Below are 10,372 nucleotides of genomic sequence, written 5' to 3' on the forward strand. Positions count from 1 at the left end.
TTGCCTAAAGGAAGCATGTATAATGTGAAAAGTATCGGTCCTAAGACAGAACCCTGAGGAACTCCATGATTAACTTTAGTATGCTCAGAAGAGTTATTGTTGACATGCACAAACTGGAACCTATCTGATAAGTAGGATTTAAACCAGTCCAGTGCTGTCCCTTTAATGCCAATTGAATGTTCTAGACGCTGTAATAAAATGTTGTGGTCGATTGTGTCAAACGCTGCACTAAGATCTAACAAAACAAGTATAGAGACTAGTCCATTATCTGATGCTATGAGAAGGTCATTAGTAACTTTCACTAGAGCTGTTTCTGTGCTATGATGCACTCTGAAGCCTGACTGAAACATTTCAAACAAATTATTCCTTTGTAAGTGTTCACATAATTGATTTGCAACTGTTCTTTCCAGAATTTTAGAGAGAAATGGTAGGTTGGATATCGGTCTATAGTTAGCTAACACATCTGGATCTAAAGTGGGCTTTTTAAGCAAAGGTTTGATGACAGCAACCTTAAAAGCCTGTGGTACATAGCCTGTTACTAGAGAGAGATTAATCAGATCTAACATTGAAGAATTAATTAAAGGTAAAATCTCCTTGAAGAGTCTAGTTGGGATAGGATCTAAAAGACATGTTGATGGTTTGGATGTAGAAACTGTTGAAATTAGTTCAGAGAGACATATAGGAGTGAAGAATTCCAAAGATTCATCAGGTCTAACAGCCAATTCAAAAGCATCTGTGACATTTGTAGGAAGGGCCAGATTAATTTTATCTCTAATCAGAACTATTTTCTGTGTAAAGAAGCTCATGAAGTTGTTACTGGTTAAAGCTAAAGGAATACAAGGTTCAACAGAGCTCTGACTCTTTGTCAGCCTGGCTACAGTGCTAAAGAGAAACCTAGGGTTGTTCTTGTTCTCATCTATTAAAGATGAATAATAAGTTGTCCTGGCATTACGAAGAGCTTTTTTATAGATTACTAGACTATTTTTCCAAGCCACATACACTTCCTCTGAATTAGTGGAATACCACTTTCTTTCCAGCTTTCGGGATGCCTGCTTTAAAGTCCGCAGCTGGGAATTATACCAAGGAGCAAGTCTTCTCTGAGATAGAACTTTCTTTTTTACAGGTGCAACACTATCAAGAGTTGTACGCAGTGAGGCTGAAGCATTATTAACATAATAATCCACTTCTGTGGGGGTAAAATAATAATAATTGCCTTCTGATTTATCAGTAAATGTTGCTGAAGTAAACAGTGAGGGTATTATTTCCTTAAATTTAGATACTGAATTGTCAGACAAACACCTACTGTAATGATATTTGTTCTCAGCTGCTAAACAATCCTTTACTTTAAATTGAAATGTTATCATAAAATGGTCAGAAAGAAGAGGGTTCTGGGGAAATACTGTTAACTCTTCAATGTCTGCAACTCTTCTTAATGTTATCTGTTATTCAAGCAGTAAATGTATTGGAGGATGCGGGCATTGATCCCGCTACCTCTCGCATGCTAAGCGAGCGCTCTACCATTTGAGCTAATCCCCCATCTGTACTCATGCAATCATATCTTTGCTCGTCGGGATGAAAACCGGTTAAAAATGTGACCTTGTGATATGATCGCAGCTTTGTCCTACGTCCTTGAACACATCGCCTGCCACTGGTTTCTGTAGTGTAGTGGTTATCACGTTCGCCTCACACGCGAAAGGTCCCCAGTTCGAAACTGGGCGGAAACAATGCTTTACTCACAGGTAACATTATTCTGATAAGATACATGGTCACTCACTGCTTCCTATGTTGGTTCAATAAAACATGAATAACAATCCGTAGTTTGTGTTATATTGTGATGTTAGTCAGGTTTGATTCTCTGACACTGGGTTCATTGATATTGTTGATATTCATATTTTCACTGGACTCGCTGACCAGTACAGATGGAAGAATATTTTCAGCACCTTCGTCTTGTCTTTGTACACTTTTATGAAAGGGCAACAAAGATATATTTCTGTTTTAAGTTTCATCACCTCAACCTGCAAGAATTAAGCTCCAATCTTCTCAAGACAGCAAAAGAAGATCATAACAGCTTAACTGTCATGCCCATTTTAATTTAGTATTTTCTTACTAAGGCATCAAAATCTTGCCGACACATTTAATCACACACCCATTTCAATTCAACGTTTGTTTAAAGGCATCAAAACTTAAGTCTATGCCCACTTTTGCTAATCAGTATTTGCTATAAGGACATTCATGGGCCATCAAAACAACAATCGAACCATTTAACTGTGCAACACCCATTTTCACGATTTACAAGAACCTTTTTCAAATGTACGCCATTTGAAACAGTGTAGAAAAATATGAAAATGTTGAGACGGGAAAAGGGGACATGATTGCAGCACAGAGGCACTAACAGTGAAGCCTATCTCTGTCTTGGTTTTTTCCTGTCTTATCCCGGTTTGGCTTTAGAAAGGCGCTTCTCTCGGAGATTACACTTGCCCTGTTGCTACGGGCGCTCGTCAAGTCACCCGTAATGCTGAACACTCATTCAGCAAAAGCCTGAGATGCAGGCATCACTAGTAAATCAAGAGCCGGAGGCTTCAAAGTCACATCCGCCACTGAGTTCTGTGCCAACCAAAAGTCTAAGCCATGTTGAAACACCGGTTTCTGGCAGAGAATCATGGCCTCGGACTTTGAGGTGCTGATCCGCATCCCCGCCGCTTCACACTCGGCGGAGACAAGGGACCGCCCTGGTGGAGTCCAACACCCACCGGAAACGAGTTTGACTTTGTGCCGAGTATGCGGACACAGCTCTCACTTTGGTTATACAGGGACCGAATGGCTCGTATCAACGAGCCCGGTGCCCCATACTCCTGCAGTGCCTCCCACAGAGCCCCTCGGGGGACACGGTGGTAGGCCTTCTCCAGATCTACAAAACACACGTAGACTGGTAGGTCGAACTCCCATGACCCCCTCAGCAGCTCCGCAAGAGTAAAGAGCTGGTCTACTGTTCAGCGTTCGAGACGGAATCCGCACTGCTGCTCCTGAATCCGAGGTTCGACAATCGGTTGGAGCCTCCTTTCCAGCCCCCTAGAGTAGACTTTCCCGGGGAGGCTGAGAAGTGTGACACCCCTGTAGTTGGAGCACACTCTCCGGTCCCCCTTTTTGAAAATGGGGACCGCCACCCCGGTCTGCCACTCCGCGGGTACCGTACCGATGCCCACGCGACATTGTAGGGATGTGTCAACCAAGATGGTCCAAGAATGTCCAGAGCCTTCAGCATCTCAGGGTGAATCTCGGCCACACCTGGCGCCTTGCCACCAAGGAGCTCCTGAGCTACCTCGGCGACCTCTGCCACGGATATGGACGAAGATTCGCCCAAGTCTTCAGGCTCTGCCTCCCTCACAGAGGACGTGTTTACCGGGTTCAGGAGTTCCTCAAAGTGCTCCTTCCACCGGCCGACAATATCCTCAGTACGGGTCAACAGTTCTCCGCCCCGACTGTGCACAACCTGAGCAAATCCCTGTGTTCCCTTCCTGAGGCGCCGGATGGTTTGCCAGAACCTCCTTGAGGCCAACCGAAAGTCCTCCTCCATAGCCTCCCCGAACTCCTCCCACACCCGAGTTTTTGCCTCCGCGACTGCCGCAGACGCCGCCCTTTTGGCCAACCGGTACCCGTCGGCCGCTTCAGGAGACCTCCGAGCAAGCCAAGCCCGAAAGGCCTCCTTCTTCAGCCTGACGGCTTCCCTCACCGCCGGTGTCCACCAGCGGGTTGCGACAGGCACCAGTGACCTTCAGGCCACAGCTCCGAACAGCCGCTTCTGCAATGGAGGCTTTGAACATGGACCACTCGGACTCCATGTCCCCAACCTCCCCCAGGATGCAGGAGAAGCTCTTCCGGAGGTGGAAGTTGAAAAGCCCATGGACAGGGTCCTCCGTCAGACGCTCCCAGTTCACCCACACTACACGTTTGGGTTTGCCAGGTCTGTCCGCCAGCCTTCCCCGCCATCGGATCCAACTCACCACCAGGTGGTGAGCAGTTGACAGCTCTGCTCCTCTCTTCACCCGAGTGTCCAAAACATACGGCCGCGCAGATCTGATGATACGACTATGAAGTCGATCATCGACCTTTGACCTAAGGTGTTCTGGTAGCAGGTACACTTATGAGCAGCCTTATGCTTGAACATGGTGTTCGTTATGGTCAATCCATGACTAGCACGAAAGTCCAATAAAAAGACACCACTCGAGTTCAGATCGGGTAGGCCATTCCTCCCAATCACACCCCTCCAAGTTTCTCCATTGTTGCCTATTTATTATATTATTATTGCCTATATATATATATATATATATATATATATATGTATGTATATTAATGTCAGCTTAGGCAAAAAGTTAGTGTTAGCTTAAGTTAACTCCTCGCGCTTCTCAAATAGTGTGAGGACACCCACATATTAGGTTTCAGTCTCACCGTTGGCTTAAGGTTACTTACGTCTACATGTAATTTAATCCTAAAACTCACTGCACATGCTGTCGTATCAATCTCCATTTGTATATTTAGTTTGTCAGACACCGCAGGATGGCGGGTCTTCAGGTGTGTTCCAAAGTGGTCAAACAGCGTCTCTACAATGCCGTTAGTGGCTAAAAATATATGACAGCCATAGTGTGACTGGAGACACTGAAAGTGTGATTGGCTCAGTGTGGTCACAAGACCGTCTTCGCCTTCCTCGTTAGTATAGTGGACAGTATCTCCGCCTGTCACGCGGAAGACCGGGGTTCGATTCCCCGACGGGGAGTGAAGAAGGTTTTCCAGTTTCTTGTTTAGAAGTCTATCTTTCTGGAATGGCAGTCGGGGTGAAAATCGGCTGAAAGTTTGACCTTATGATGTGATCGCAGCTTTGTGCTACGTCCTTGAAGGCGTCACCAACCACTGGTTTCCGTAGTGTAGCGGTCATCACGTTCGCCTAACACGCGAAAGGTCCCCAGTTCGAAACTGGGCGGAAACAATGTTTTACTCACAGGTAACATTATTCTGGTAAAATACATGGTCACTCACTGCTTCATATGTTGGTTCAATAAAACATGAATAACAATCCATAGTTAGTGTTATATTGTGACGTTGCACTGTAAATCACAGCAGCTTGTCTTTGAACACTAGGCTCCTGGGGGTCAGAGGGAGGTCAGGGCAGGTGCACGCTCCTCATATGAACTCTGACTCAGCTTCATTCAGAGGCTATTACAAATACGTTTACACTATTGTTACATTAATAACAAATAGTAGGCTCAAGTAAATAATTTTTAATAAAAATATGTATCATTCAAGTTGGCTAAACAGTAATTATATCTCATTTTACACTATTTGCATTGTGCACAGTCACTTCTCTAGGCCTAGTACACATTATATCGACTTTATTGCCAAATAAACGTTATATTTATTGACAAATAAATAAAGATTTGGAAACAGAGTTTGTCAAAACAGTGTAACACTGTTAAACAATCCAGGAAGCAAATACACCTGGCATAGCTTTAATGTTATGGATGAAAGAATCTGCTCTATTGGGTGGGACTATATAATGGATACAATGTCGCGGAAGAATGGCACTAGCGTCTGCTTAAAACAAGGATCGTGAGATCGCAACAGACTCTGGTATACACGTTGTTTTAATCTCTGAACCGTAGTATGCTCAAATGTTACTGGAGCATCCTCCATTCACTTTTCCGTGAAAACTCGCCTCCTTTTTACGTCATTTGTGTCATTTTCGCGTGTGCGAGGGGGCGAGAAGATTGGGCCCCATCTTATCAGTTTATCGATAGACACTATAATTTACCTATGTTCCAATTGCAAGTGCAGCAAGAACTAATGTTATCTGTTATTCAAGCAGTAAATGTATTGGAGGATGCGGGCATTGATCCCGCTACCTCTCGCATGCTAAGCGAGCGCTCTACCATTTGAGCTAATCCCCCATCTGTACTCATGCAATCATATCTTTGCTCGTCGGGATGAAAACCGGTTAAAAATGTGACCTTGTGATATGATCGCAGCTTTGTCCTACGTCCTTGAACACATCGCCTGCCCCTGGTTTCTGTAGTGTAGTGGTTATCACGTTCGCCTCACACGCGAAAGGTCCCCAGTTCGAAACTGGGCGGAAACAATGCTTTACTCACAGGTAACATTATTCTGATAAGATACATGGTCACTCACTGCTTCCTATGTTGGTTCAATAAAACATGAATAACAATCCGTAGTTTGTGTTATATTGTGATGTTAGTCAGGTTTGATTCTCTGACACTGGGTTCATTGATATTGTTGATATTCATATTTTCACTGGACTCGCTGACCAGTACAGATGGAAGAATATTTTCAGCACCTTCGTCTTGTCTTTGTACACTTTTATGAAAGGGCAACAAAGATATATTTCTGTTTTAAGTTTCATCACCTCAACCTGCAAGAATTAAGCTCCAATCTTCTCAAGACAGCAAAAGAAGATCATAACAGCTTAACTGTCATGCCCATTTTAATTTAGTATTTTCTTACTAAGGCATCAAAATCTTGCCGACACATTTAATCACACACCCATTTCAATTCAACGTTTGTTTAAAGGCATCAAAACTTAAGTCTATGCCCACTTTTGCTAATCAGTATTTGCTATAAGGACATTCATGGGCCATCAAAACAACAATCGAACCATTTAACTGTGCAACACCCATTTTCACGATTTACAAGAACCTTTTTCAAATGTACGCCATTTGAAACAGTGTAGAAAAATATGAAAATGTTGAGACGGGAAAAGGGGACATGATTGCAGCACAGAGGCACTAACAGTGAAGCCTATCTCTGTCTTGGTTTTTTCCTGTCTTATCCCGGTTTGGCTTTAGAAAGGCGCTTCTCTCGGAGATTACACTTGCCCTGTTGCTACGGGCGCTCGTCAAGTCACCCGTAATGCTGAACACTCATTCAGCAAAAGCCTGAGATGCAGGCATCACTAGTAAATCAAGAGCCGGAGGCTTCAAAGTCACATCCGCCACTGAGTTCTGTGCCAACCAAAAGTCTAAGCCATGTTGAAACACCGGTTTCTGGCAGAGAATCATGGCCTCGGACTTTGAGGTGCTGATCCGCATCCCCGCCGCTTCACACTCGGCGGAGACAAGGGACCGCCCTGGTGGAGTCCAACACCCACCGGAAACGAGTTTGACTTTGTGCCGAGTATGCGGACACAGCTCTCACTTTGGTTATACAGGGACCGAATGGCTCGTATCAACGAGCCCGGTGCCCCATACTCCTGCAGTGCCTCCCACAGAGCCCCTCGGGGGACACGGTGGTAGGCCTTCTCCAGATCTACAAAACACACGTAGACTGGTAGGTCGAACTCCCATGACCCCCTCAGCAGCTCCGCAAGAGTAAAGAGCTGGTCTACTGTTCAGCGTTCGAGACGGAATCCGCACTGCTGCTCCTGAATCCGAGGTTCGACAATCGGTTGGAGCCTCCTTTCCAGCCCCCTAGAGTAGACTTTCCCGGGGAGGCTGAGAAGTGTGACACCCCTGTAGTTGGAGCACACTCTCCGGTCCCCCTTTTTGAAAATGGGGACCGCCACCCCGGTCTGCCACTCCGCGGGTACCGTACCGATGCCCACGCGACATTGTAGGGATGTGTCAACCAAGATGGTCCAAGAATGTCCAGAGCCTTCAGCATCTCAGGGTGAATCTCGGCCACACCTGGCGCCTTGCCACCAAGGAGCTCCTGAGCTACCTCGGCGACCTCTGCCACGGATATGGACGAAGATTCGCCCAAGTCTTCAGGCTCTGCCTCCCTCACAGAGGACGTGTTTACCGGGTTCAGGAGTTCCTCAAAGTGCTCCTTCCACCGGCCGACAATATCCTCAGTACGGGTCAACAGTTCTCCGCCCCGACTGTGCACAACCTGAGCAAATCCCTGTGTTCCCTTCCTGAGGCGCCGGATGGTTTGCCAGAACCTCCTTGAGGCCAACCGAAAGTCCTCCTCCATAGCCTCCCCGAACTCCTCCCACACCCGAGTTTTTGCCTCCGCGACTGCCGCAGACGCCGCCCTTTTGGCCAACCGGTACCCGTCGGCCGCTTCAGGAGACCTCCGAGCAAGCCAAGCCCGAAAGGCCTCCTTCTTCAGCCTGACGGCTTCCCTCACCGCCGGTGTCCACCAGCGGGTTGCGACAGGCACCAGTGACCTTCAGGCCACAGCTCCGAACAGCCGCTTCTGCAATGGAGGCTTTGAACATGGACCACTCGGACTCCATGTCCCCAACCTCCCCCAGGATGCAGGAGAAGCTCTTCCGGAGGTGGAAGTTGAAAAGCCCATGGACAGGGTCCTCCGTCAGACGCTCCCAGTTCACCCACAGTACACGTTTGGGTTTGCCAGGTCTGTCCGCCAGCCTTCCCCGCCATCGGATCCAACTCACCACCAGGTGGTGAGCAGTTGACAGCTCTGCTCCTCTCTTCACCCGAGTGTCCAAAACATACGGCCGCGCAGATCTGATGATACGACTATGAAGTCGATCATCGACCTTTGACCTAAGGTGTTCTGGTAGCAGGTACACTTATGAGCAGCCTTATGCTTGAACATGGTGTTCGTTATGGTCAATCCATGACTAGCACGAAAGTCCAATAACAAGACACCACTCGAGTTCAGATCGGGTAGGCCATTCCTCCCAATCACACCCCTCCAAGTTTCTCCATTGTTGCCTATTTATTATATTATTATTGCCTATATATATATATATATATATATATATGTATGTATATTAATGTCAGCTTAGGCAAAAAGTTAGTGTTAGCTTAAGTTAACTCCTCGCGCTTCTCAAATAGTGTGAGGACACCCACATATTAGGTTTCAGTCTCACCGTTGGCTTAAGGTTACTTACGTCTACATGTAATTTAATCCTAAAACTCACTGCACATGCTGTCGTATCAATCTCCATTTGTATATTTAGTTTGTCAGACACCGCAGGATGGCGGGTCTTCAGGTGTGTTCCAAAGTGGTCAAACAGCGTCTCTACAATGCCGTTAGTGGCTAAAAATATATGACAGCCATAGTGTGACTGGAGACACTGAAAGTGTGATTGGCTCAGTGTGGTCACAAGACCGTCTTCGCCTTCCTCGTTAGTATAGTGGACAGTGTCTCCGCCTGTCACGCGGAAGACCGGGGTTCGATTCCCCGACGGGGAGTGAAGAAGGTTTTCCAGTTTCTTGTTTAGAAGTCTATCTTTCTGGAATGGCAGTCGGGGTGAAAATCGGCTGAAAGTTTGACCTTATGATGTGATCGCAGCTTTGTGCTACGTCCTTGAAGGCGTCACCAACCACTGGTTTCCGTAGTGTAGCGGTCATCACGTTCGCCTAACACGCGAAAGGTCCCCAGTTCGAAACTGGGCGGAAACAGTGTCTTACTCACAGGTAACATTATTCTGGTAAAATACATGGTCACTCACTGCTTCATATGTTGGTTCAATAAAACATGAATAACAATCCATAGTTAGTGTTATATTGTGACGTTGCACTGTAAATCACAGCAGCTTGTCTTTGAACACTAGGCTCCTGGGGGTCAGAGGGAGGTCAGGGCAGGTGCACGCTCCTCATATGAACTCTGACTCAGCTTCATTCAGAGGCTATTACAAATACGTTTACACTATTGTTACATTAATAACAAATAGTAGGCTCAAGTAAATAATTTATAATAAAAATATGTATCATTCAAGTTGGCTAAACAGTAATTATATCTCATTTTACACTATTTGCATTGTGCACAGTCACTTCTCTAGGCCTAGTACACATTATATCGACTTTATTGCCAAATAAACGTTATATTTATTGACAAATAAATAAAGATTTGGAAACAGAGTTTGTCAAAACAGTGTAACACTGTTAAACAATCCAGGAAGCAAATACACCTGGCATAGCTTTAATGTTATGGATGAAAGAATCTGCTCTATTGGGTGGGACTATATAATGGATACAATGTCGCGGAAGAATGGCACTAGCGTCTGCTTAAAACAAGGATCGTGAGATCGCAACAGACTCTGGTATACACGTTGTTTTAATCTCTGAACCGTAGTATGCTCAAATGTTACTGGAGCATCCTCCATTCACTTTTCCGTGAAAACTCGCCTCCTTTTTACGTCATTTGTGTCATTTTCGCGTGTGCGAGGGGGCGAGAAGATTGGGCCCCATCTTATCAGTTTATCGATAGACACTATAATTTACCTATGTTCCAATTGCAAGTGCAGCAAGAACTAATGTTATCTGTTATTCAAGCAGTAAATGTATTGGAGGATGCGGGCATTGATCCCGCTACCTCTCGCATGCTAAGCGAGCGCTCTACCATTTGAGCTAATCCCCCATCTGTACTCATGCAATCATATCTTTGCTCGTCG

General features: G+C 45.7%; 9 non-coding genes across 9 annotated transcripts; 6 read left to right on the forward strand and 3 right to left on the reverse strand.

Moving 5' to 3' along the window:
* Positions 1-1,463: 1,463 nt before the first annotated feature.
* On the reverse strand, positions 1,464-1,536 carry trnaa-agc (transfer RNA alanine (anticodon AGC)). Its single transcript has one exon. It is a non-coding gene; the product is annotated as a tRNA-Ala (tRNA).
* Positions 1,537-1,651: 115 nt separating this feature from the next.
* Positions 1,652-1,724, forward strand: trnav-cac (transfer RNA valine (anticodon CAC)). The gene has a single exon. It is a non-coding gene; the product is annotated as a tRNA-Val (tRNA).
* Positions 1,725-4,699: 2,975 nt separating this feature from the next.
* On the forward strand, positions 4,700-4,771 carry trnad-guc (transfer RNA aspartic acid (anticodon GUC)). Its single transcript has one exon. It is a non-coding gene; the product is annotated as a tRNA-Asp (tRNA).
* A 137-nt stretch (positions 4,772-4,908) lies between these two features.
* trnav-aac (transfer RNA valine (anticodon AAC)) lies at positions 4,909-4,981 on the forward strand. Its single transcript has one exon. It is a non-coding gene; the product is annotated as a tRNA-Val (tRNA).
* An 885-nt stretch (positions 4,982-5,866) lies between these two features.
* trnaa-agc (transfer RNA alanine (anticodon AGC)) lies at positions 5,867-5,939 on the reverse strand. Its single transcript has one exon. It is a non-coding gene; the product is annotated as a tRNA-Ala (tRNA).
* Positions 5,940-6,054: 115 nt separating this feature from the next.
* On the forward strand, positions 6,055-6,127 carry trnav-cac (transfer RNA valine (anticodon CAC)). The gene has a single exon. It is a non-coding gene; the product is annotated as a tRNA-Val (tRNA).
* A 2,971-nt stretch (positions 6,128-9,098) lies between these two features.
* On the forward strand, positions 9,099-9,170 carry trnad-guc (transfer RNA aspartic acid (anticodon GUC)). Its single transcript has one exon. It is a non-coding gene; the product is annotated as a tRNA-Asp (tRNA).
* A 137-nt stretch (positions 9,171-9,307) lies between these two features.
* trnav-aac (transfer RNA valine (anticodon AAC)) lies at positions 9,308-9,380 on the forward strand. The gene has a single exon. It is a non-coding gene; the product is annotated as a tRNA-Val (tRNA).
* An 885-nt stretch (positions 9,381-10,265) lies between these two features.
* Positions 10,266-10,338, reverse strand: trnaa-agc (transfer RNA alanine (anticodon AGC)). Its single transcript has one exon. It is a non-coding gene; the product is annotated as a tRNA-Ala (tRNA).
* Positions 10,339-10,372: the final 34 nt, after the last annotated feature.

This window comes from Acanthochromis polyacanthus, chromosome 16, assembly GCF_021347895.1.
Source record: "Acanthochromis polyacanthus isolate Apoly-LR-REF ecotype Palm Island chromosome 16, KAUST_Apoly_ChrSc, whole genome shotgun sequence".
Lineage (NCBI taxonomy): Eukaryota > Metazoa > Chordata > Actinopteri > Pomacentridae > Acanthochromis > Acanthochromis polyacanthus.